The sequence below is a fragment of the Lissotriton vulgaris genome, chromosome 6, assembly GCF_964263255.1.
Source record: "Lissotriton vulgaris chromosome 6, aLisVul1.2, whole genome shotgun sequence".
Lineage (NCBI taxonomy): Eukaryota > Metazoa > Chordata > Amphibia > Caudata > Salamandridae > Lissotriton > Lissotriton vulgaris.
The window spans coordinates 157,990,998-158,016,498 of NC_141694.1; the positions used below are offsets into that span (position 1 = coordinate 157,990,998).

At 44.9% G+C, this 25,501-nt stretch overlaps 1 protein-coding gene across 4 annotated transcripts in view; it reads right to left on the reverse strand.

Annotated features, from left to right (window-relative positions):
- PAQR8 (progestin and adipoQ receptor family member 8) overlaps window positions 1–25,501 on the reverse strand; it is a 359,347-nt gene that overhangs the window by 7,560 nt on the left and 326,286 nt on the right. The window lies entirely within an intron of this gene.

Genomic DNA, 25,501 nt, shown 5'->3' on the forward strand with positions numbered 1-25,501 from the left:
CATCGAATGAATGAGGCGATGGTCCTTTCGCCAAGTTGTTCCACCCCCTTCTGAGTGACAGATACACCTACCTGTCACTGAGCACAGCAACACAGCAAGATCCATCGAAAGAACTAAAACTCGGGGCCTCATTATGATGTCGGGTGGACTCACGTCGGCCGGACACTGTTGCGATCAGAACCGACGACCTCCGGTTGGCAGTCCCAACGGCAGCATTACAATGCGACCACATATGGTGCGATAGCATACTCCCATTTGTCTATGGGAACTTGTGCTGCGGACGTATCTGGCCATAGCACAAGCTCCCATAGACAAATGGGAGAATCTGTTCATGCCTGCACCACAGCTGACATTAGGGAAATAAGGTTTTCTTTTCTATCAGTACTCAATGTGAGTGCATCTGTACTCTCCCACATTGCTTTTCACCCATGATTTCCGCTTTGCTCCCTGCTCTCCTTTCAGCTTGTCCATCACTTCCCTACCCCTCCTCAACTTCATAAATTTTTTTCTGCTTTCTGTAAATGTTATTTTTTTTTACATCTTAGTTCCTCCATTGCTCCCCCACCCTCACTGGTCTCCACTGTTCGGCTTCACTCTGCTCAGCAGTGTTTAGTTGCTTGCCCGATACTTCAAAGCCCCTACTCCTCCAATGCTCATTCGCTCCACCGCATATCGTTTTTAAAATTTCTAATCTTTACTTTTTAGGAGGGACAGCAGTACAATTTGCTACGATGCCACTCATTTCCTCCACGGTGTGCTTTTCAGCACCTTTTATTTTTTAGTTGATTTACCACTCCAAAAGAAGAATCAGACATTTGGAAAAAAAAAATATATATATACACAACAAACAATCAATTGTAAATGCATACGTCACCACACTGCGACCGGCCATTATGGCTGCAACACTGGCAACATAGCCATATTTTTTCTCTTTTTTTGCTGATGGTTTTCAACTTTGGTAACAAGCATTGTCAAAGGTGAAATGTCAGCTAACAACATTAAATAGCAAGCTTTGTCATCTAATTGTACTTCTATTTATATTGTGCACACTACTCCGGAAACCAAGGTTAGTGGTGAACCCAGTGGGTATTGTTAATAGTTAGTGACATGCATTTATTTCAGTTACCTTGTGATAGATTATATTAATACCACGTAGGTGTGATCATTAGTGAGGGCTAGGTGGTTTCAGGTGAATTGGAGGGTAAGACATATAGGCTGGTGGAGGTTAGATAGTGTTAGGTTGCAAGGATAGGGTTTTATAGGAAAGGTTGTAATCTATTAAATGATGAGTCAGCCAATTGTAGAATTACAATAGGAGAGATTAAGGCAGACCAGCATGAGACTGTGATGAGGCAACTCAGAATTGAAGGTAAGAAAGAGATGCATCTGTAGAAAGAAAGAGAGAAATCAAGGTTGAAGGAAGTCAAGGTCAATTTTTCATGCACACTTTTAGGAGTACTGTGGGTGTCTTTCTAAGAAAGCCAGCAATGTGAGGATGTAAGCAGTACAAAGAAACAATGTTACATACAATGCAGCTTCAACATGGAAGTCCAAGTGTGTGCATCGTTTAAACATTAAGAGCCTGATACTGCTGTTTGCCAAGCTTAGGCCATACTTCAAAACTAAGCTGAGATTATCTCAAGCTTGGTGCAAGTATGAGTATATCATCTGAAGAAAGACATCGAATCAATGCCTGTCTGCATGTCCTTATCCCTCTTTCGTTAAATAGTCTCTTAAGTATGGTTACTCTTTCATTTTTTAATTCAGGACAGAGACACAATAAATGAATAATGTTTTCCTCCCCTGATTTGCACAGCCTACATAATGTGTCATTTTCAAGTTTTTTCCAGGGTGGTGCATGGGATAGACCTGGCAGTACTCCAAATCGTGCTATAATAAAAATGTGTTTATTTTTCAGCGACCGTGCAGTATCCAGGTATTGCTGTACCACCGTCTTTGAGAAACCATTTATGATCTGCCATGCATGTTTTCCTTTGACAAAGGTGGCTTTATCACTTATCAGCGATAAGTGAGCTGTTATTTTATTAATAACTTTCTTAAATGATTCTTGAGATATCCCCCTAACCTCAAGTTCTTCCAAAGCCGCATCCAGATATTTCCAGGCAGGTGATTTGCTATTTCCATTAGTTTCTTTCCACAGTAACTGGGACATTAAATTTGTCTTGGTCGTTTTTAATTCTGTTCCAGACTTTAATTGTGTGACCTTTTCGTACATACAGCGGATTATTTAAACCGAATTCCAGCCTAACTTGAGCTTGCGATGCATTATTAGGCAGATGAAAAAGGGTTTTCTCTTACTAAGTCATCGTGCCGATGGCCGAACTTGTAATTTACAGCCAGTTTTTTCAGTGCTGCGACATAGTCCTCCACTGTCTCTGTGTCGCTTTGTTTCCGTTGGAAGAAGTTGTATCTATCGATGGCTGTTCAAATGAGTGGCTGGTAATGCCCATTTAGATCATCTAATGCATGTTGGGACATATCTTCATCAGTTGCCGCTCTTGGTTTCTCGACCATGCTCTCGTACACTTGTAACCCCTTTTGGCCAAGATTGTGGAACAGTATTTTCTTCCTCCATTTGCTGGAGACAGCTTCTTCCCCCTCATTCTCCATTGCTGATAAATAGTTGAGGAAGTACCCCTTCCAATCCGCCCATTTCATGGCCGGTTCGCCTGGCTTAGGGAGGAACGGTACTGGATTGGTCAATGAGAAGGTCTAGACACATATTGTTAAGGACTTGTAAGAGTCTGCTTGTCTGTAAATGGGGTACATGGCTGGTAGTGGTGGATGCGCCCGTGGGCAGCTCACTAAGTCATTCCTGGAGTTCAGCCAGAGATTCTGGGCCGCAGAGGTGGTGTGGAAACGCCGAAACCTTTGACTTGTCCTGTGCAGGAGATGGGTAGGAGGTTGTTGCCGGGATGGACACCAGTGCTCGTGTTGCTGTGAAGTTAGTTGCAGGACACTCTGTTTGAGGGGTTGCTTGACGGTAGAAGAGTGTTAGGGGCGGAGCAGCAGCAGGAGCGTGGGCCACTCTGTGACTGAGGTACGTGAAGGGTGCATCATGTGCTTGCACAACCCTCATGCGCGCAGGAAGTCTGCCTGAGGCACCCTTGGCAGTAGCGGAGCATAGAGCGTGCGTAGGAGCGCATGATTTTGTTTGCGCTGCTCTCCTACCTCCAATCCTGGTTGACAGGGCACCGGGATGTAGCCACCCACCGCGGGCTGGAGGGCGGCGTGCAGGCCACTTTCCCTCTGTGTTGCGGGAATCGGGTTCTTGGCCGCGCGCTGCAGGTGAGGCGGCCCCCTGAAAAGCAGTGCAGGCGGGATCCGTTCGGGCTCGTTGCCAGTCTGTGGTGTCGTCATGAGCCCCCAGAAGGAACGACAGAAGCCGCTGGTAGGTGCACTTTGCATTTATTGGTACAGAGGGAGAGCCATACCTTTGCTGTCAGCAGTGTCCGCCCGCAGTGTGTGCGTGCCTCTGATCTCCCATGAGGCACCGCGCTGGTCACGTTTGTGCCGAGCCTGCGATACCACAGGGCCCTGGTCAGTAGTCACTGCTTGCACTGGACACACTGTCAATACTGGGGTGAAAAGTACCATATAACATGTGCTTCGAAAACTAGTCGTGTACTTTTGGAAACAAGAACACATCTAAACATTCAGACTTTCTGGTTCCTGTGTTTGTTTGTTTTTTCCCCCAGCAGTTATAAATTAACTTTGCATTGCTCTTGAAAGCAAATTCAGGGATGTAAACGGGCATTTTACAGCAGTCCTACTACTTACACAGCCATTCAGCCCATTTCAATATGTAAAACACTCCATTTTGTTACTTCCGCGATTTTTCACGCTCCATCGCCCTCTGAAAAAAGCCTGACCCTCACCTGGTTCCTCTCGGTAGTTTCACGGCTGTTCCTATTGGAATGCTGCTAGCGCCCCCCTCCAATCGGGACCGCCTCTCGGCCACGCTGCTCTTAGCCATCATGATGTGGAAACTCGCCCTTGAACACAAAAATAAACCCCCCAACACAGCCATGCTTGGGAGCACTGCTGGCTGTTAATTTTGGTGTCAGCTTTCTGAATTGTGATGTCAGAGCTTACAGCGTATGTAAATGAGACTGGATATGTTCATTTAACCCACGTGTATCATCTCTGGATGTACAAGGAAAATTCGTAAGAAACTACTTTCACCTGACATCACCAACCTTCTGCTTCAAGGTTTATATGTATGGCTGTCTTTTTAATAGCTAGCTATTTCGTAACTTTCATAATTTTGGTGGTCTGTATGTATCGAAAATCTCAGGTAATGGGTGCAATATTTTTTGTCAGGTGAGATTTCAAATATAATGAATAATGAGTAAGACTCCCATTTTACATATTATTACAGACAGAAAACTATTTCTCTGATTGTATTTATTTTTAAATATGCAAAAATACGTAAAATAGGTGTTCTTTTGAGTGATCTTTGATTCCTTGTATCGTGATTGCTAGGTCAGCAGCTGAACAGATTTATACAGGGGAATAAAAAGGGGCAAGTTGTCCTAATCAAACTTTAAACAGCAGTCACAGATATACAACCATACATAAATGATATTGTCATATGTGTGTACTTCATAATATCAATATATTATTTATGACTTGTTCTAGAACTAAAACCAACATGGCATCCAAACTCAAGTTGACCATTGGCATTTAAATAAATGTGGAAATACACTAGTTTCAGGTAAATTTTTTCATAAAACCCAAACTAAGGGCTCGATTAGGATTGCGGTGATTCCGCATCCTGATGCGGAATCACCGCTGCGGTGAATGAAAAGACCCCTGCCACATTAGGATGGCTGGGGGGTCATCGTCGGACGGGAAGACCGTCCGCCGCTTTTCCGCTTTGGTCGCCTTCCGACCGTGGCGGAAAAGCTCTAATATGGTGGTCAGACACCGCCAGCCATATTAGGATAAGCTTCAGGACATGCCTTTCCGTGGCGGCAATGCCGCCACGGAAAGGCATCCGGTTTTTTCTTTGGGGGCCTGTTGCGGGCCCCAGGGGTGTGGGCGGGGGGTGCCTGCCGCTTTGTGCATGCAAATGCACAGCATGCACATTTAACTTTGCGGCGGGTGCTGCTTAAAGCAGCACCCGCCGCAATGTTAAATATTAAGTGGTCACATCCTAATTCCATCGGAGGGACCGCCGCTGCCCCTGCGGACGGTCCCTCCACCTCGGGGGTGGCGGACGGACGCAGGTCCGTCCGCCATCCTAATAGGCGCCATAATATGGATAAATGCAGATAAAAAGAGCAAAAAGTAACTATGGATAATTACAGAGGGAAATGTCTAAAAAATAAACACCATAAAACTGGGAGCCTTAATGAATTATCCGGCCAATGACGATTCGTTTTCTTGCCATGATAAACCACATGACCAAACACCAAGGCCCTAGTTCTGAGTAGTCTGGATTTACTAAGCAGGATTTACTGAGCATCAGGGTGAACGCATTAAAATACCTTTTCCATTACCATGTCTTGTTTTTTTTCCCGCAATGACAAAATTACCACACAGTTCTGAGTTTTCCTGCTCAGAGTGAGGGATGTGGTATTGGAGATACCACAACTGATTTCTGCACAATTTTCCTTGTTCCATTGAGTTTTCTCGCCTGTAAATTTCACTAGATTTTGCCAGGCAAAATGTGCAGGGGGAAAAGTTGTGGATTGTTTACACCATTCTGAATACTGTGATAGGGTCCAAACAACCCTACTATTACACCGCTCCTCAGAATAGGTGGCTGAGTAATTTATGCCTATAATTATGTGCATGTTGAATAGGGGGCGATGTCTGCTAGTGACTTTTGAACTCCAAGCAGCTTTTAATGAGATGAGCAGTGAGAAGAAAACACATATAATGTCTACCATTAAAAATATCTACATGCATCTACTTTTGCATCAAAGCACTTAACCCATTTTATGCTAAGAAAAGCTACAATAGTTAAGAAGTTAGTTTAGCTACATTGAAGAATTTAAACAGATATTTTTGTTTTCCGATATTTTCTATGATCTTTTTTTGGAAATCTAATTTTTTTGTAATTTGTATTACCTAGTCTACACTTGTACATGCAACTCAGGCCATCGGGCGGTTGCTTGAGGGCATTGGTTGCCCCTGGCTCGAGGCTTGAAACCGGAGGTCATCTTTATTTTTTTGAAAAGTTTTATATAGCGCTGGCCAGACCCGGAGCTATCAGAGCGCTTTACATGAGGACGAGCATTTTTTCAGAGCATAGTTACAAATTACATAGTTACAAGTTACACAGTTTTAGAGAATAGTTACAAGTTGCTGGAGCGTAGTTACATGCATTAAAACATATGTAAGGGAAAAAGCAGGTAAGGGGAGAGATTCAGGGGAGAGGGGATAGAAGCAGGGGAGGTAGACAAAGAATGAAAAAGAGAAAGAGGAGTGGGAGGGTGAAAGAAACACAACCGGGAAACAAGGAAAAACAGTGTCCAACGTCCGGTGTGCTGTGATCCCAGAGGAAATGGTGTCATTCCCACACCTACGCTGAGTGTGGCTCCCTTTACGCTGTGGACTCTCTCAGAGGGGTCTCCGAGACTCCAGGGTATAGAAACTGGATCCCTCCCCAAGAAGGGGAGAGGGAGTGCTTTGGCAGGGGGCGCCATTCCCACACCTCCGCTGTGTGTGGCTCTCTTGATGCTCTGGACTCTTTCAGAGGGGTCTCTGAGACTCCAGGGTATACATGCTGGATCCCACCCCAACAAGGGGAGAGGGATCATGGTTACAATAGTTAGAGTTACATAAGTCTAATACAGGAGAAACAAGTCCCCAGGCGAGGAAAGAGGGAAGGGGGGCAGGGGGCTGGGAAGCAGGTCAGTATCTCCGTGGGGTGCAAAATGGGGCATGTGGATAAGTGGTTGGGATGACAAAGATAGCTAGTGCACACACACGTGTCTTGTTGAGTTCAAGGTGCCCTGTGTCGCCAGCCCCCGCAACAGCAGACCCTGTGATTGTATATTGGCAAGGCGTCAAGCACTCTATAATGTCACCAGCAAGTCCAGAGTATAAGGAGCTCCAATCAGCTAATTGATGCCATATGTAGTATCGACACTTGTGTCCTCCTGTAGGCTCCAGGGAGATGCAGTCAGGCGTGGCTCATCGGGGGGCGGGGCCACGCGTCCCCTGTGGGGCCCTCTTGAATACGTCAGTGCACACAAGGGCCCGGTCACAGTTCGCCTCCCACGCTTCAGGATCAAGAGGGAACTTGGGGGGTTCAGACGTACCTTCTGCGCCTGCAAGTGAGAGACCACAGTAGTCCGTAAAGCTCTTGCAGGTCACAAAGCACTCTCCATTTCAGTACAGCCCATCGGGTCCATGCCAGACTCATGATGGCGGGCCCGAATCCTCTACACTCCACGGACCGAGACCCACAGGTGAGGAGTCCAGGCACAGGGCACTCCACGCGCTCTAGTATCTTATTTTAAATATTTTTTTGTATCATAACTATGCCAAGTGCATTTTGTGAGGAGGAAAGAGTGTAGTTGTACAGCAAGGGATGAGATATTTGCGGTATTCATCAGAAGTCCAATTTATGGGTCTACCCAGGGGTCCCATTCAACGTATGTTCTCACACGACGTTGGGCTTCTCAGGATGTGATTATAGTTTATAGGAAGAACAGAAGAGGGATAAATACAGTCCTTGCCAGCACTTCTTAAAGTTTTTGTTTGATAAAAAGCTTTGTTGGGGGTGTGGGAAGGAGACCTTAAGCATCTGGTCATCTGTGGGGTGGTTGTTTTGAAAAGTCACTCTTAGGGAAGTGATCGGTTGATGTGGTGAAAACAATATCGGTAAGCAACTGTGTGCAGGGTCAAGAAACAGTTTGGTTTGTTGCAATGTATTTTTAATTTTCTAGCTTGTGCTGCTTGAAGACAACTTTCTAGTGGCAGGCCTATCTTTTTATGTGCAGAGTTCTCCGCCTGACAGCGGAGTCTCCAAAGTGGTAAAGATATTATTATATCATTTGTTTGTGAATACCGAAAAAGAGTTAACTTACAGGAAAGTGCATGTTTACCTTTGTGAATTGGGCCACATTGTGTGGATATTTTTCTTTTTTGCTGGCTGCTGTCCAGGGCTGGTGGCCATTTTAAATTGAAAATGCAATGTTTTCCTGAGCAAGTAGCGTGTTGGTCTTAGCATCCTTTTTGCCATGGAAGGTGAGGCGAGAGGACAGTTTTCTTTGCTTCTCTGATGGCGTGGTGGCAGGATTTGACGGCCGTCTTGAAGGTTGTGCAGTTGCCTGGGTCTTTGCTGGTGCGCCTGCGTCTCTCCAGAGGTTTGCATTTGTGTTTTTCTGCTTTGAGTTTGGGGGTGAATCAGTTGGCATGCTTTTTGGTTCTTCCTGATTTAGGATTTGGATGGAGGCCTGCAATCTGCCAAGGGAGTGGAGATAAAGACCTTCCCTTTCCAGGCAGACTGCCTCCCTGCCTTATTTGGAAATCTTTGTCTCCCTGGCAAACATCTCTATGACTTCAGTGGAGCTTCCACCACAGTCGCTCTTCCAAAGGCAATCTAAATTCTCCAAGTGGCAGCTCAGCAAAACTTTTTGTTTTACAAAAACTGATTCCCAAAGTCCGAGCTTGCTTTTGTTAAACAAACAGAATTATGCTGACACCACGGCAGTTTTCTCCTATGGTATAGGGGTCATTCTATTTTTTTCTGTTTTTTTTAAATTTATTTAGAGTATTTTATATAGCGCAAACTAGACCTGAGTCATCAGGTATCAGAGCACTTTACTTGAGCACCAGTTTTGTTACAGAAGGACACATTCATTTTTGTTAGGCAAAGGGAGAAGAGATTTGTCCAGAATCACAGGATGTTGAGCGTTGTTGGAGAGACTCGAACCTGGTTCCCCAGCTTCAAGGTCGACCGCTCTAGCCGTCAGGCTATATCCTCTCCCCAAGGGTTTTCCTGGCAATCCTGAAGGGGAAAAAAACGACATTGGCCCATTTGCTCAACATAAGGCGGACGGTCTGATGTACTTACACCTACAGCCGAAGTCCGTGGGGCCATCAGCGCAAGGTTTCCGCAGGTGGAGCCAGAGGGACGATTCTGGCAGAAACACAGTCTGACCCAAAATCAATCACACAATGCTGTTTTCCCTCCAAATTGTTTTTTTTAAAGAAAGTGTCAGAATCTGTCATACGGAACCACTCCAAGGGCTACATTTGTTTATTTCACCCTGGGTGAAACTAAATTTGGCGTCCCTCGTGATCCTCTATGGCTGCCTCTTCACCTCCCCCAACCATGGCGTTATCTTAGTTCATCTCTTTCTCCTTGCTGCTGCTAGTGATCCCAGGAGGGGAGAGGAATGAGGGTGAACGGGTGAAGGACGGAAGTGGCGTTTGTGTTCACAGGTCACATCCTGGCTGATTTTCTCTGAGCAGTGAACACACATTCCCGCCACTTCCCTCTTGACTCACCTATGCCGTACCAAAGCTCCATTATGCTTACGCTGAAGTGGAGGGGAAGGGCCGGGTGGGACAGGGAAAAGGAGTAAGGGTAGGAAGGGCAACAGAGGAAGGCTAAGCAAAGGGGAAGTGAGTCTGGCCAGAATCAACCTCCACTTGGAGGCCTGCAATTGAATACAAGTACTATCAAAGTCAATAGACATGGCTTCCAGTATACGTCTTGAGTGAGACATTAAAAAAGCCTGCTGCAGTGAAATGAAAACGATTGCATTCTGTATACAATGCATCTATAAAATACATTTAATGTGTGATAATTCAGTATAATTTTGAAGTGTAAATCAGTCACTATTGCCTACAATCCACAAGAGGGGGAATGATAGACCGAACAGCAATATCAATAGGTGGAAGAGCAATACTCTTATAGGTGGGACCAATGCCCATTGTGCTGTCAAGCCAGATCTCAAATGATTAAAAGCAGTCTGTTAGGTGAGCTTCTCATGCGCCCATCCAAATCTAGGCGCGTTGGGCCTGTTTCTAGCTCGCTCATAAGACTGGACCTCAGCACTCCCACTGATATCAGAGAGAGGGTTTCATAGACAACTTACAAATTAAATATTTGGGGCTGCTTAAAAGATCAAGAAAGGTGTAAAGTTAATGCACCGCTTGTCTTTTTCACTGATGAAGCTGCCCTAGCCCAGTGGATTGCAGATTTGAGACATTGCATAGGATTTGAAGTAATACCCTAAAAAACTAAGCTAAAATGTACAATTTTAGGCATTTTTTGCTGAGTTTGCTTGCTAAACCTGATACTAGTTTTAATTAAAAATATGCTTGTAAAAAGTAGTATAATGGAGATTTTAAAGGAGGAAAATTGGTGAAGAAGTATGACTGAAATATGTGTGGCCAAGTGCTGCAATGCTCACATTATCCCCTGAGGTAGTTACATGGATAAGAGCCAGTGACGGAGATCACTGTGGCTGATTTTCAATTTGCTAATCAATTTTACTAGCATTCAAAATTCTTTCAACAATCAAAACTGAACTTTTGTAACAATAGCCCCAAAATGAGAACATTCTTATAACTGTGGTTAAGATGTTAATAGTGCCACTAACTAATGTTAAAATTATTAAAACATCTTATTAGACTGTGCCTCAGTATCTTACCTATTAGTATAGTTAGTCAATATCATCAGCGTCACTGCATCATGAATAGTTCAGTATCATATATTGTTCCGTAAAATTATTTTTTCAGTATTTTATTGCCTCTTTAGTACATATTAGTGGCCCGCATCATTAATACTATTAGGTACAAAGCTAATAGAGGCTCAGTACTGTCAATGACTCAGTGTCACTGCTGAAGCAACATTCTGGCTAGCTCTGCATTATAAGTTATAAGCTATCACCCAGCATCCCCAGGGATTTAGGGGCATATTAGCAAGGGCGATATCGACGCTTTAGCAGGACTTTTTCCCGCTGAAGCGGCAATATTTTTATTGCCCTATTAGCAAGCTCTCGCTAACAGCAGTTAGCAACAGCTTCTAGGCGATAGCTACAGGTTTGGGACCCTCTTTGTATGTCAGCGATATTTATCGCTAATGACATGCAAAGTGGGTGTACCCAACCTGTTAGCGACTGAAAGCAGTCACTAACACAGCTATGGCCTATTAGCAAGGCAGGCAAAGCGATTAAAAAATGTGCGCTAAGCGCGAATTTCGCCAGAACCTACCGCTGCTCAGACATAACCTGTATATCCAAAGGGAGGTGGATATTCAGGTTAAGTCCCCATTAGCGATAATGCCTGAATATCGCTGGTTTCCAGCAATATTCACGCGTTGAGCCGCTATCATCAGATATTTTATAGCTCTTGAGATGAACGTTGCTAATAGCTCGTTATCTCTGCGATAATATCCAGCGATTGGCAGCGATAAAAAAAAGCGCTAAGCACATTTTGTTGCTAATATGCCCCTTAGTATTATAAGTGACTGTGTATTAAAGACTCAGCATCTTCAGTGGCTCGGTGTCATCAGAGGCACAGTAGGGTCAGTGACTTTGCAGAGTATCCAGCAGGACTGCGCCTCAGAAGGACCAGAGTGCTCATTTCAGTTTGAAAGCTCCCTGTCTATGGTAGCACACAACCTGCCTTCTAGCAGTGACACAGGGCAGCAGGAGGTGCGGGGTCTAAGGGGGGGAGGTTCAGGGGCTAAGGGGGTCAAGTGCAGGGGCTAAAGGGGGAGGTGCAGGGGCTAAGGGGGGAGGTGCAGGGGCTAAGGGGGTCAAGTGCAGGGGCTAAAGGGGGAGGTGCAGGGGCTGAGGGGGGAGGTGCAGGGGCTAAGAGGGGTGTAGAGGTTAAGGGGGAGGTGCAGGGGCTAAGCAGGGTCTAAGGGGGGGAGGTGCAGGGGCTAAGGAGGGAGGTGCAGGGGATAAGGGGGGAGGTGCAGGGGCTAAGGGGGAGGCGCAGCGGCTAAGGGGGGATGCATGGGCTAAGGGGGGGTGCAGGGTCTAAGTGGGGGGCCAGTGGAATCGTGGGTGAAGATTACCAAATGAGCAGCTAGAGGAGAGAGGCACAGAAGACATGGGGGAGGGGAAGCAGAGGAGCGATGGGGCCATAGAGGGGAACAGTGGAGTAACAGGGGAGAGGGATCGAGTCAAGAGGATATGGAGGAAAGGGGTCAGAGGTGACATTGGTCAGCAGGGGGAAGGTAGGCGGTCAAAAGGTGCAGGGGGGTCCACAGGCAGCATGCCGCAATGGGGGAAGAGGAGGGGGAACACCACAGAATGGGAGAGCAGATCATGCAAATGCCTGATGTTCTTGTTCTCTAGCAGTCACTTCCTCCCTTAAGTTGAGGCAGGCTATTTGTATATGAGTGGGGCCCTGTACATTTGCAGTAGCGTTACCAGATAAGCCATAGAGGAAGTAAACGCATGTGCCTTCTGCGGGGCTAATATTCACCCTACTTTTACTGTGCAAGTGGCAGGAGAGAGCCAATAAAAAGAGGGTCGTCATACATTTTTTTGTAAATAAAATGATCTTTTTTGTAGGGTTTTTCGTAAAAACTGCAGCATTTTTTCAAAAATGTATTTTACAATTTTTTTAGCAAAACAAAATCGTGACTAGGAGGGAACTGATCAGGAGCGGCCTGTGCAGGTAAGAGCAGTGGGGCGGGTGGGGGTGTACTCAACAGACGACGAGGGAAAATTATTTATGTATTTAACTCACCCTTGTTGTCTGTCGAGCCCCTCCCTGCACCCCACCGCCTCACCACTCTTACCTGCAAGGGCCGCTCCTAGATTTGATTATAATCAGTGGTGCACCTGCATCCTGGGCCAATTAACATCAGCGGCTCTTCATCACCAGAAGTTCAGTATCATGATTACTATAGTGTTATTAGCAGCTCAACATAATCAATAACCAAGTACCAAAAGGGGTTTCAAGTCCGATTTGGGATTTATATGCCAGCTCTTCCATCTGCAGCGTGGTGGGACAACATCTTAACCACAATAACAGGAATATGGGTGGCTGGGCTTCCCCCAAATTTCTCTGTTTCCACCATGAGAGAGTAGCTTTCACTATGCCCTTATGGCCTGGTAGAATTTCCGCCAGCATATGGGGGGCTGGTAATGAACCCTCAAGGTGGGAGAAGGGTATTGCACTGCATTTATATAGCACTTCATGCCACTGCTGAGCTGCCTAAGCACCTTTTAGTGGGGTAGCACTTTACTTCACGGTTGTGCTAGGTTGGAAGAGTGTATTTGGAATGCGGCCTATATTCGAAGCATCGTGTGGCAGTGTCTGATGGCCCGGGTTGTGGGTACATTCCTAGTACCCCCGTGCCCCGATATCCCGCGTTTTCCCCTACATGTCAGAGAACTTGGGAGTAATTTTTTTTTTAAGGCTGCCAAACTGTGCATGGCGGTCTGTCACCAGTGTTTTGAAACCAACGAAAATGGCGGCGAGTCGGTCACCCTAGAGTTGGCGGTCTGCAGCCAGGTGGCATCAACGCCACAGCATGATGGGATGCACACCAGACCACACTCCTCTTAAGCACCCCAGAACTATCCTCAGGGAACATTACTGTTTGTGGCCTGGTATCAATCGCTCAGGATCATCAATGCATTTAAGCAGGGTTCGAGTCGGGGGTACACGCTGGTACACGGCGTCCCCCCACTCTTTTTCACAGGGTAGACGTCGTCCCTCCTGGGCCCGACAGAAATATGCTGAGCGTGTCCCGTGGTAATTTCCAGACACAGGGACACGTTCAGCACCTGGCGTTAGGAGGTCATTTACATATTGTCTGTCCCCCCACTTCTTTTTATTGGACTTGTGCCCTGCATTTAAGATTATCTGAAATTATCCACGGATCAGAAATATCAGTAGCGCAGCGTCACCAGCGGCTCAGTAAATATCCATGAAAGAGTCAGCCGGGAACCCTAGGGAGACCAGATCTACTGGTCCTGTGGCTTTGAGAGCTGGAACAACCTTGAAAGGCCATTTAATGACGTCAAGGTCAAATTCAAGTATACTTCCCCAGCAATGTCTCAGGTACGTCAGGCAGCGGAGACTGTGACAAACCAAGGACACAACGTTATCTGATAAAGCAGGCCTCTTTCCAGGATTGAGGTATTTGTAAAATACAGAAAGTCAAGGAAGGGGTGCGTTAGGCAAATTGGGTCACTGAGAGTCAAGCGCATGCGCAGATAGACCGGAAAGGCTTCTGACCTCTCAGCTCCTGGTTCCAGAAAGATACAGAACAACTGCGCAACATCATGCCGCTCAAACAATAAAACCCGCAATTCTAGCACAATGTCATTTTACAGCCTGGAATTCACTGCTCTGCATGACAGCACGGTCTTGAAATCAACAAGCTGGCAGTGGAAAAGTATTCCGGTAAATGATTCACAGTGAGCACTAAAATAGCTGACAAAAGCTCACTGAAGTCACAGAATAACAGGAAACACATAAAGGGTCCGTGGAGCCAGGAGCAATTTAAAGACGAATCAAGGTTTATCGTAAACATGTTTTGTTATTTACCTCACAGAACTATTACGTTCTGCATTCCACCTCAAGTGGCAAGAAGCATTGTTATGGCCAATAAGTCTGACCTGCATTTTGAACCTTAACTAAAACATTTTTAAAGTCTGCTGCGGTAAAAAAAGAATAATAAAACACGGATGCTTTCAGTATACAGTCCGCCTGCGAGTTAAATTTATTATGTGGTAATTCTGTGTACTTTTGACTTGTAAAAGAGTCCCTCATGCACTGCTATATAGAGGATCGTCGCCCCACTGCTCAAAAGGAAAGATACAATGATAATAACGTATTGTTATTATCTTTGTATATTTCCTATGGAAGTCAGTGGCTGCGGGGCGGGGCTAGGAGGCACACTGGGAGTAGTTCACACTCCTTGAGTGCGCATGACTGCTTGGCCGGCCCTCTGGCCCAGACTGGCCGTAGCTTGCACCGGGCATTTCCCCGGCGGGCCGCCAGGGTAGGGGCTGGTTTTAGGCCCCTGGGGGATCATTTTTGTTACCGGGGGACGGCAATATCGGTACCCTGTAACAAAATCGTCCGAAACCGGCCCTTGCAAACAGATCAGCCACACCCTTCCGGGGGCGGGGGAGGGGCGGTGCTACTGAGCAGTTTGCCAGGGCCAGTTTTGGTTCCCAGTCCGGCCCTACTGGCCCACTTGGGCCGACCAGGCAGTCCTGCACACTTTGCATTTTCCCCACAAGGCTGCATTACACAGCCTGGTGAGGAACATACAAAGTGCACCAAATCGCCACCACCAACAGGTGAGAAATATATTACTCTGGGAGGAGCCATAGCCCGCTCTATGTATATTTCAAAGAATTGGCGACATGTCTTGCAGGCAGCTGCTCAGCTGTCGGACCCTGTTTGGGGGAGGGGTACAGGGCAGACAAGGGCTACTGGGCACCAACTCTGGTGACTGGGATTGTTTGCCACTGGTGTCCTCGGATCCATCCTTTCCTTCACAGTAGAGAGAGTGAGCAGTCACAGGCTTCTCAAGGAGATACTGAAGTGCACAGTAGTCAAACAACTGTCACAATATTATTCAGCCGAGTGCTTATCTTACAAAAAAAAGGACTTTTAACATGACAGCAAAATGAAAAAACAGCACAGTTCGCTTTACCGGCTTATCATACGTTGCTCTAATCATGATGTCCTACACTCCCATCAATGCCCGATAACCGTGTTCCCTCTCTCTGGAACCAGGGATTCCGCTATTACTGTCCCTGAGCTTGGGTGTCAGCAAAAACCAGGCTCAGGTGCTGATTGCTTAAGTTCTCATGCATTTGAAGTCTTAGGGTTGCTTTGGTACCACGCAGTCTCAAGCAAGCGCTGCAGTTTTACCTGTGTGCATCTAAGTCTCTCTCGGACCAGGCACACTTATGCCTTGCGGTTACCGATAGTTGCTAAATAGCCATCTGGGCTGTGCAGCCGGAATGAGGGCATACCTGCCCATATGAGGACTTCTACAGGGCTTGTTTATCGCAGCAGCAAATGTGTGGAAAGGACAATCTCTGTCGGACTATGATGAGGTAGGCTTCAGCGGTAGCACACGTTTTCAGCCACCCTCAACTGGTGCTTTGCGGCCTCAAGGTCAAGTTCTCTTTGGGCATTAGGGCAGCCTTGGCGATCAGGCTGGGTTGGGGCTTCGAACCTCAGCAGCACTCTCCTCCTTCTGTCCACACTTGCAGTGGGAGCACCAGCCATGCGTCCTATAGCAGCCTGCCAGGTCGACTTCAAGGTGGCATACTCCAGCACAGTCTTAAGTGCAACTTCTTAAGTACTGTGCAGGACTGTAGAATTGTGAGAGATCCACTCCTGGATGCGCTCTCAAGATCACAAGCTTCCTCCTGGTACTCGTCACATCGGGAACATGCTGGGCTTCTCCTTTCTAGACAGTCTATCCTGAGAGGACAGGCATTCTCTTTCCCTCTCTTAGCAGGCAGACACACTTACAGGTTTCTTCATGCAGATCTTCAGCTCCTTCTGCAAAAAGTTGTGGTTTCAGGTGATGTCTTCTTCTTCAGCTCCTCCAGCAGAAAGTGGTGGTTTTAGGTGACGTCAACACACCTCTGGGAGACTGGCTGGAGACTGGCTGTCGGGCTGACAACAGCTATGGTTAAACCACATCTTTCTCGGTCGAGAAAAACTTGGGACTGCAGCCTAGTAGGTTGGTTTGGATTCTACCTTTATACACATTTTCCAGGGGCCATGGATACACTGTCTCAAACCTCAAACCCGGTTTGAAGTGGTTCTCTTTCAAGTATCTTTCTGAGGCTGCTCTCCAGACAAAGTCTTTATGTAAAGTGATGCTTCTCACAGCAGGTACTACTGGGACTGTCTCCAAACAAGGTGTACCCACAACATGGAGTAAGTGCACCGTTTTTTGCAGCTGGCGGTCAGAGGCATCCCTGAAGCAGCAATCAAAGACAGGCAAAAGGTTAGGCCTGGCCACGAAACCTCCTTGTCTTAAACAACAGAAACTGCAGTCCTATCCTTCAACCCCTTCACTTACCAAATGACACTGCTCAGGAAGAACTAAACAGCAGTCTCTGGGTCTCCACCCTCCAGCCACAGGAATGCAGGCAATACACTTTCACTGTCTATGGAAGCTTTACCATCTGTCTTGTGCCATGCTGAACCAGAGGCATCCAAAATGGATCCCACTGGCTACAATACTCAGAGTCACACACAACCAAACAAGTATCATAGGTTCACCATACATGCACACTTACGCATCATACACACTCGATGTCAGTGCTTGTTGTTGACCGTACATAACTCCAGGACTTTAAACACGAGGGGCAGTAAGTCACACTCTCACTTACAGATCAAACGGTCTGGTCACACTCTCATCATACACAGTCTGCTTTCACCACTGTTTTATTTAATGAACCCTTAACAGGGAAACTAGTCCACCAGTCACTATAGGAATACACTCAGTGCACCCCTCCAAGTCACAGGACAATCCCTGGACCTTGTACTGTCATGGACATGCCTAAGCCCATATGTACATGCTAAATTAGAATGACGACTGGGCCAAAATAGAAGTCAGGATGCCAGTGTCACATGCAGACAGGCACTCAGGGCAGGGCAACACACCCTTATAGCATGCAGGGAACATTCTCATGCCAACAGCTATCGAGCCAGACTTAATATTTTTTTTTAAAGGCGTTAGGACTACCACAATATTGCTTTGTCCTAACATTTAATATGTTCCCCCCCACAAAAAATCTGATCTCCTGACTATATTGTCCAGATTCAGGTTGAGACTTATGCATGCTTTTGAGAAGGGAGAAAACAAAGAATCTACCAAAATATGAAACATTTCCCATCCGCACATCTGGCAGTATCCACTCCCTGTTTAGGCCCGCATTACAAGAATCACAGTGTGGTAATAAGGCACCTAGCGTTCTTGACACAAAAGGTTGTGGGAATTTCAGGTGTGGCAATACTACCAAATGTTTTGTGGACTGAAATAGGGAGCTTCTTCCTGAATCTACATGTTGCACTTTTTTACCACACGCCAATCACTTTCACCGAAAAACATTCGACCTTGTTTTAGCAAGTAAACTGCATCTATGGGAAAAAGCAGACGGTGCAGAATTACCACAGAACATTTAATCCCAAAATGGTTATGTCCATAGCGAGATTACAACAAAATATCCTTAAAGTACATAAGATGGTGGACTTGCCATCAGCAGGGACACTCTGGGCAGAGTAATGAGTTGAGTTCACCAACATCCACACCATGTAGGATCACTGGTCCACCACCATGCCTGGTGAAGTCAACTTCGTGAAATACCACATTGTGGTTTAGGAAAAGATTGGTATAGCTTCTATAACCTACTTAGACATACCTCGGCATAATAGCAATACTACTATGGCCCTAATTACAAGATTGACGTTGTTTGGTGTGGGGGTACAGAAGGGCCGGAATTCCCAACTCAGGATGGTATTCCAGCACCAAAAACCGACATTTATGAGTTTTATCCCTACAATGTAGAATAGCCACACAGATCCAGAGACATAAGGTCTTCTGTATGTGGCCTTCCATAAATCCATGGACAAAGCCATTAACGTTTACCCCTGCTCTGAGCAGGTAGAAAGTATCAGAAGGAGAGTGGTGGTGTTCTTAAGGGTAGGGTGGGGGCAGCAGGGGGTCAGGACAGGTTCCAGTCTGTCCAGGGGTTTCACTGTTTGTTCCCGCGTGTGCTATTGCAGAGGATGGGCAGGGACCAGGCTGTGTTCTCGTCCATGGCTCCTTGATTGTAGAATCAGATCTAGAGTTTGCAGACCACAAACATTCTGGGTCCTTGAGACACTTAACTAAAGGTGGCGGGATTTCATAACAAGACCGGAGGCTACCATTTTGCATATAATCTTTTATTTACCACTCCTGAGCAGCCCCTTTAAAGAACTACAACCAAAACAAACCAGAACTGGAATTTTAGAGTCAATAAGGGCCAGATGTAGGTAGCCCTTTACCGATCGGAATCGGCCGAAAATACCGATTTTCGGCCGTTTCCGATCGGTAAAGGGCTATTGAGATGTAGGGGCACATTTTCGGTAATTTTACCGAATCGGTATCATTACCGAATCGGTAAATTTACCGATTCGGTAATATGTACCGAATCGGTAAAATAATTACCGATTCGGTAATATATACCGATTCGGTAAAATTACCGAAAATGCTATGTAGGTAGGCAATGTACCTTCTGCACATGGCTTACAGAATCGGTATTTTACCATGGAATACAAATCCATGGTAAAATACCGATTCCGGTGTTCATGCACATGTGTGCATGCACACCTATGTCATGTGACAGGCAGACCTGCCCTTAGGGCAGGTATGCCTGCTACATGGCACCCAAGCCTGTTTTGGGGGTGCCAGGGGGTGTCAAAGTGACACCCCCTGCACCCTTGTGAATTCGGTATTTACCGATTCGGTAAATACCGAATCGGTAATGCCCATTCATTCCTATGGGCTTCAAAGCCCATAGGAATGAATGGGCATTACCGATTCGGTATTTACCGAATCGGTAAATACCGAATTCATCCGATTCGGTATTCCAGCACATCTGGAATACCTACATATCGGACCCATAGATTTACCGAATTTAAATTACCGAATCGGTAAAATTCGGTAATTTAAATTCGGTAAATCTTTTCTACCTACATCTAGCCCTAAATGTCTCCTGCATGGAACAATCAGCCTCTTTTAAATGCTGCTCCTGATCAAATAAGAACACGTTTATTCATGGTTTGATATATCTTTTAATTGTGTATGTATAATTGATATTCAAGGATGCTTGATATTCAAGGATGCTTGAATATTAGTGTGTTAGACAAGTTTCTAAATTATAGATTCAGAATGTGTGGATGTTAATATATTTTAAAGTAGCGTGTAGAAATTTCCTATAGTACTTTATGTTTGTTAACTTGTTGGCTTTTGAAGAGCGTTAAAAAAGTTTTAGGCTTGTTAACTTGTTTAGCAAGGAAACTGATCGCTGGCTTACCGTGTCAGTTTCCTGCTGGTATTAGCGGTTGCAGGCAAGCCGTTTCAGCTCCGCTTGTACAGTGGAGTACGCAGCAGTTTCGGGGTGGCTCGCGCATCTGTTTTCTAGTCTCTTGGCTCGCGAGATGTCTTGGAAAGGCACCGTCAGCTGAGGGGCAAATACGGGAGATGGCATGATTAGCTGTGAGGTCACGCCATCATTGCTGATGTGGATTAGCCACTGAACTCTTGCGAGAGAGCGGCGGCCATATTAGATGGGGCATATTCAGATTAAAAATAAAGAGAATACGAGAGCGTTAACGCAAGTGCGTTTAAATTAAAAAAAATTAAAACAAACAGCTGTTCGCTTAGAGAGCACGGTAGGAACAGTGAGGAGAGCTGTGTATTTGGAGAATAGGGAGTTTTAGAAGGGGTATTTTAAGGAATTTTTTATTAGGAGTGTTAGCATTGTGGTTTCTTTTTAAGTAAGTATGGCTACAGAGAAAACTAGTGTTAGTCAGCAGGCAGCTGAGGGTAGAGTAAGTGAGGAGAGTTTTTGAGGAGATTGATACAGTGTGAGATGAAAACTTCTATAAAAGAGGTGGTTGAGATTGTTATGGACAAGAAAAGGAAGGAGAATAGATCTGAGGAGGATGTTTGGTCATTTTTGGAGGATGAAGATGAAAGAAAGGAGAAAAGACCAACAGGAAGGGCTAGGAAAACAAAGCACTTGGATAAAAGAGGGAAAGATGGCTTTAACTCCATAAGGAAGAGTGGTGCCCTTGGCGGCACACAAAGGAAAGGTGTCCTTGGCAGCATGCAGGAATACTCCAATGAGGAGTATAATATGGAACAGGATGAAAGAAATGAGGAGAGGGGTGAGAAATATTACGATGAATATGTTTTTTATGTGGATCATGAAGATGACCTAAATGAAGATCTTAAGAATGATCAAGCCTCTACCTCTAAGGCAGTATTAAAGGATCCACTCGGAGAGGAAATGTTTAGCCCTCATCATTTGAGTCACCCTAGAAGTGTGGACTGGTGGCTCCTAGATCATGTGGCTAAGTTCATCAAACACTGGGTCAGGAAACCCTTAGAAAGAGAGTTGAGAAGTGTTTTGAGATTGACAGTAAGGTCTACCATACCCCAAATCTGGACCCTGCCTTAATATCTTACTTATTTAAGTTAGGGAAGGATCAGAGGAAATGTCTAGAGCGGTCACTGAAACAGTGTAAGGATCGTTTATTAGATGTACTGGGTCCACTAGCGTAAACTATGGACCTGTCAGAAGAGGCATACTGGGAAATATAGCGAATACGGCGCTTAGTGAGGACCCTAAAGGCTTGCTTTTTGGAGAAGGATTTGTTAAAAGTCTGGGGAAACATGTTTTCACATTTACAGCGCTGGATAAGGCACAGACGAATATGAGAAGGGTATATGGAGGTGTTTTTGGTAGGGCTGGTAGACGGGGACCGTATGCTGGCCGAGGCTTTCAGAGGTCCCAATAAAATTTTAGCAACAGAGGAACACGAGGGGGGTTACAAGGTTCCTTAAACTTCTTTCTTCAAAGAGGAAGATTCCCCAGCACAAGAGGTGGAAGAGGAAGAAGTCAGACAGGACAAGGATCTCGAGGTGAGTATGCAGATAAGTTCTGGTTCTTCCCTAAAATAGGTAGGAGGACATGTAAGGTTTTTCATAAGAGCATGGCAGATGATTACAAGAGATCCTCTCGTTTTAAATGTAGTACAAGGGTTTGAAATAGAATTTGTAGAAAGAACAGTTCAATTTGTGGAGCCAATAGAATTGGTTCTAAGTCAAGATCAATTAGAGATTGTGAATTTAGAGGTGAAGAATGTTAAAATGGAAGCAATATGTATGGTGGAGGAGCACTTGAAAGTTTTTGTAAGCACCTTGTTCTTGGTGGAAAAGAAAGACAAAGGGTGGAGACCGGTGATAACTTTGAGAAGTCTGAACAGGTCTTTGGTTTACAGGTATTTCAAAATCGAAGGAATTCATCTTCTGAGGGACATGTTGCAGTCCAAAGATTGGTTGGTGAAGTTGGATTTGAAAGATGCCAACTTCACGGTACCTATGGGGGAAAGCAGTCAGAAATATCTTCAGTTCAGGTGGAGAGGCCAATTATATCAATTCCTATGCCTATCTTTTGGCCTGTCTTCAGCACCTTGGTGCTTCACAAAGTTGATGCGTGTAGTAGTGGCTTACTTCAGAGAGAAAGGCTTCCGTATGATTGTGTATTTAGACGATATATTATTGATGTCAAAGGATGCAGAGGAATTGAGGATTCAACTCAAGTTTTTAATAGATATGTTGGAAAGTTTGGGATTCGTGATAAACCAAGCAAAGTAAATTTTTTATCTAGCACACAGCTTGGATTTTCTTGGTTTCACGATAGATATGGTTGGAGAGGTGCTAAGGTTACTAGAGAAGAAGGTGAAAATTATAAAGAAGGAGGTTTTGAGAGTGCTGCGGAAGATGTCTTTGACATTGAGAGATTTGGCGAGGATACTAGGTTTATTTTCATCGTCAATACAAGCAATTTTTACGGGCCCCTGCACTATTTGAAACTTGCAAAGGGTGAAAACAGATGCTTTGAGAGCAGGTGTATGGTATGTGGACCAAGTAGAGTTGAATGTGGAAGCGAAAGAGGAACTAGAGTGGTGGTTGCACAAATTGTAGGTTTGGAATGGGAGAACATTTTTTTGTTGCCTTCCGGATGTTATCTTGGAGACGGAGGCCAGCCTTTTAGGATGGGGGACTTGTCTGGGAATTCAGGAGACAGATGGTGCTTAGTCAAGGAAGGAAAAGAATGAGCATATAAACTGTCTGGAGCGGACTAAAGGGTTGTGTGCATTGAAGAGCGTCAAGGAGAAGTTGCAGGGTCAGACAGTGCTTATGAGATGGACTACATTTCAGAAGTAGCATACATAAACTGATTGGGGGGTTGCAGATCAAAGAGTCTATCAGATGTGGCAAAGGAGTTGTGGATGTTTTGTTTAAAGAACAAAATAGCTCTAAGAGCAGAATACCTACCTGGAGTACACAATGTCGTAGCGGATTGGAATTCCAGGCATGTGAAGGACTTCATCGATTGGATGCTGGGGTCATAGTGTTTTAGGAGGATACAGATGGTTTTGGGTCCTTTGGAAGTGGACCTGTTTGCAACTAGGTTGACCCACCAGTTGAAGAGGTTTTACAGTTGGTTGCCAGATCTAGAGGCTGCAGCGATAGACGCAATTCAGCAGACTTGGTTGAATGTGAAAGGCTACGCTTTTCCACCCTTTGCTATGATTCAGAGGGTATTACTGAAGGTGAGGAGAGAAGGATGTCAGTTGGTTTTGGTGACTCCGTTTTGGGTGTCGCAGGCATGGTTTCCGGCGGTGCTGGAGTTGGCTTGTGAGGTTCCATTTTTAATGAAAGCAGAAGAGGATATGCAGATAAACGAGCTAGGAGAGATTCATCCTTTAATTCAGAGCAGTATGGTGGACCTTCTTGTTTGGAAGGTATCAGGGGATCCAGTAATTTCAAGGGACTGTTGCAGGAGGCTGCAGAGTTACTTGAAGAATCCGGGGCTCCAGGAATTAGGAAAAGGTATAAAGGAGTATGGAAGATTTTGGTGCATGGAACTGAGTTTGGATCCCGTGGAGGCCCCTGTAGTGGAGTTTGTGAATTTCCTGGTAGAGCAGTTTAATAAGGGGTTGAGCTATCGTACTATTAATTGTTATAGGTCTGCTGTTTCGGCAGGTCAGGCGTTTGTAGGAAGTAGATTTTTGGGTAGCAATGTCTTGGTCTGTAGAGCATAAAAAAGTATGATATTAAAAAGGCCTTCTAAGGCACGTTACAACGTGTTGTGCGATGTTAATTTGTTTTTGAAATTGTTCCTTGACTGGCCTATGAATCGGTTTTTGAGTAATAAGAATACTTCGATTAAGCTAGCAACTTTGTTATGTTTGATTTCATGTAGTAGAAGGGTGTCTGATGTTAAGTGCTTAGAGATTAGTAATAGATCATTCTGAATGGTGTGTTTTTTTAAATACAAAAAAGAATTAAGACAATGTCATCATCAGTATTTTACCCAAGGTATGAGGAGTGCAAGAAGTTGTATGTAGTAGACTGTTTGTGAGAGTTTGAGTGCAGGGTAGCGGAGAATAGAAGAGATAGAGAACATCAAATACTAATATTGTTTGTGAAACCATATAGTGCGGTAAATACAGCAACAATTTCAAGGTGGGTGAAATGTGAGATGGAACAAACAGAGGTAAAAATAAATAAGTTAAAAGCTCATTCCATTAGGGGCGAAAGGGCAAGCAAGTGTTGTTTGTATAGTGGAAGCCTGGAAAATATTTTGAGGGCAACGGATTAGTCTAATGTGGACACATTTGCGAAGCATTATTTTAGATCAGTTGAGCATATGTCTGATGAGGGCTTTCAACATGCATAATGGTAGCCTCCGGTCTTGTAATGAAATGACAATTCTCAGATTGACATTGCTAGAGAATCAGGATTTCATTAAAGACGCGAAGGCTAGCATTATCCCTCCCACCACGCCGTTACTTGGTGGTATTATTAGCATGTTGTATATAAAAAAGGGAAAAGGAAATAAAGTAAATTGATATATAAAGCTTAGGGAGTTGTGAAGAAAATATGTGATAAGAAAGGTTTATTTTCTTCATGGTATTATGTGTTTTCTTTTCAGGTTTGATTTGTTGAGTATGTTATACTTAATAAGGTATTTTTTGTTTACAGAATAACAGTCGTTGGGAAGTGAGATTAACGTGGTGCCTGAAGCAGAGGAAGATGGAAAGTTTTCTTCGCAGGATTGCATTTAAAAGAGGCTTATTGTTCCATGCAGGAGACATTTATTGACTCTAAAATTTAAGTTCAGGATTATTTTGGTTGAAGTTCTTTAAAGGGGCTGCTCAGGAGTGGCAAAGATTATATGCATACGCGTCTATAATCATGTCAATTTGAGAATCGTCATTCCTCACTCTGTCTGAAATTCCACCACTCGTAATCAAGGCCTCTGAATGCACTAACAGTGTATCCATAGAGTGGGAGATATTGTCAATGCCCTCACTTTCTGGCAGAATGTCCATCAGCACTTATGAACACTGGTGGAAATTCCACCTAAACGGCCCCTACTAAGGTGAATACAACCACTTAGATGGAGACACCGCTACCATCCTGTCAGACGACCAAAATATGGCAACGGAAAATGTGCATCCAAACTTAAAATAAGGCTGTTACCCCTGAAATAATGCAGCTAAAGGCAGGCTAAGGGGAATCTAGAAAGAAGAAAGAAGATGCTCTCTTCACACTGTGCTGGCCCCTCAGTACTGACAGTTTCAGAGGACTCATACACAGCTATGACAACAGATTATACCAGACTAATGTAGCCTAAATACCGTCTGACCCAACAAAGCAATAGTTTTGGAAACTGTAGTTATGTCAGACGATATGTTTGTTCTCGATATTCAG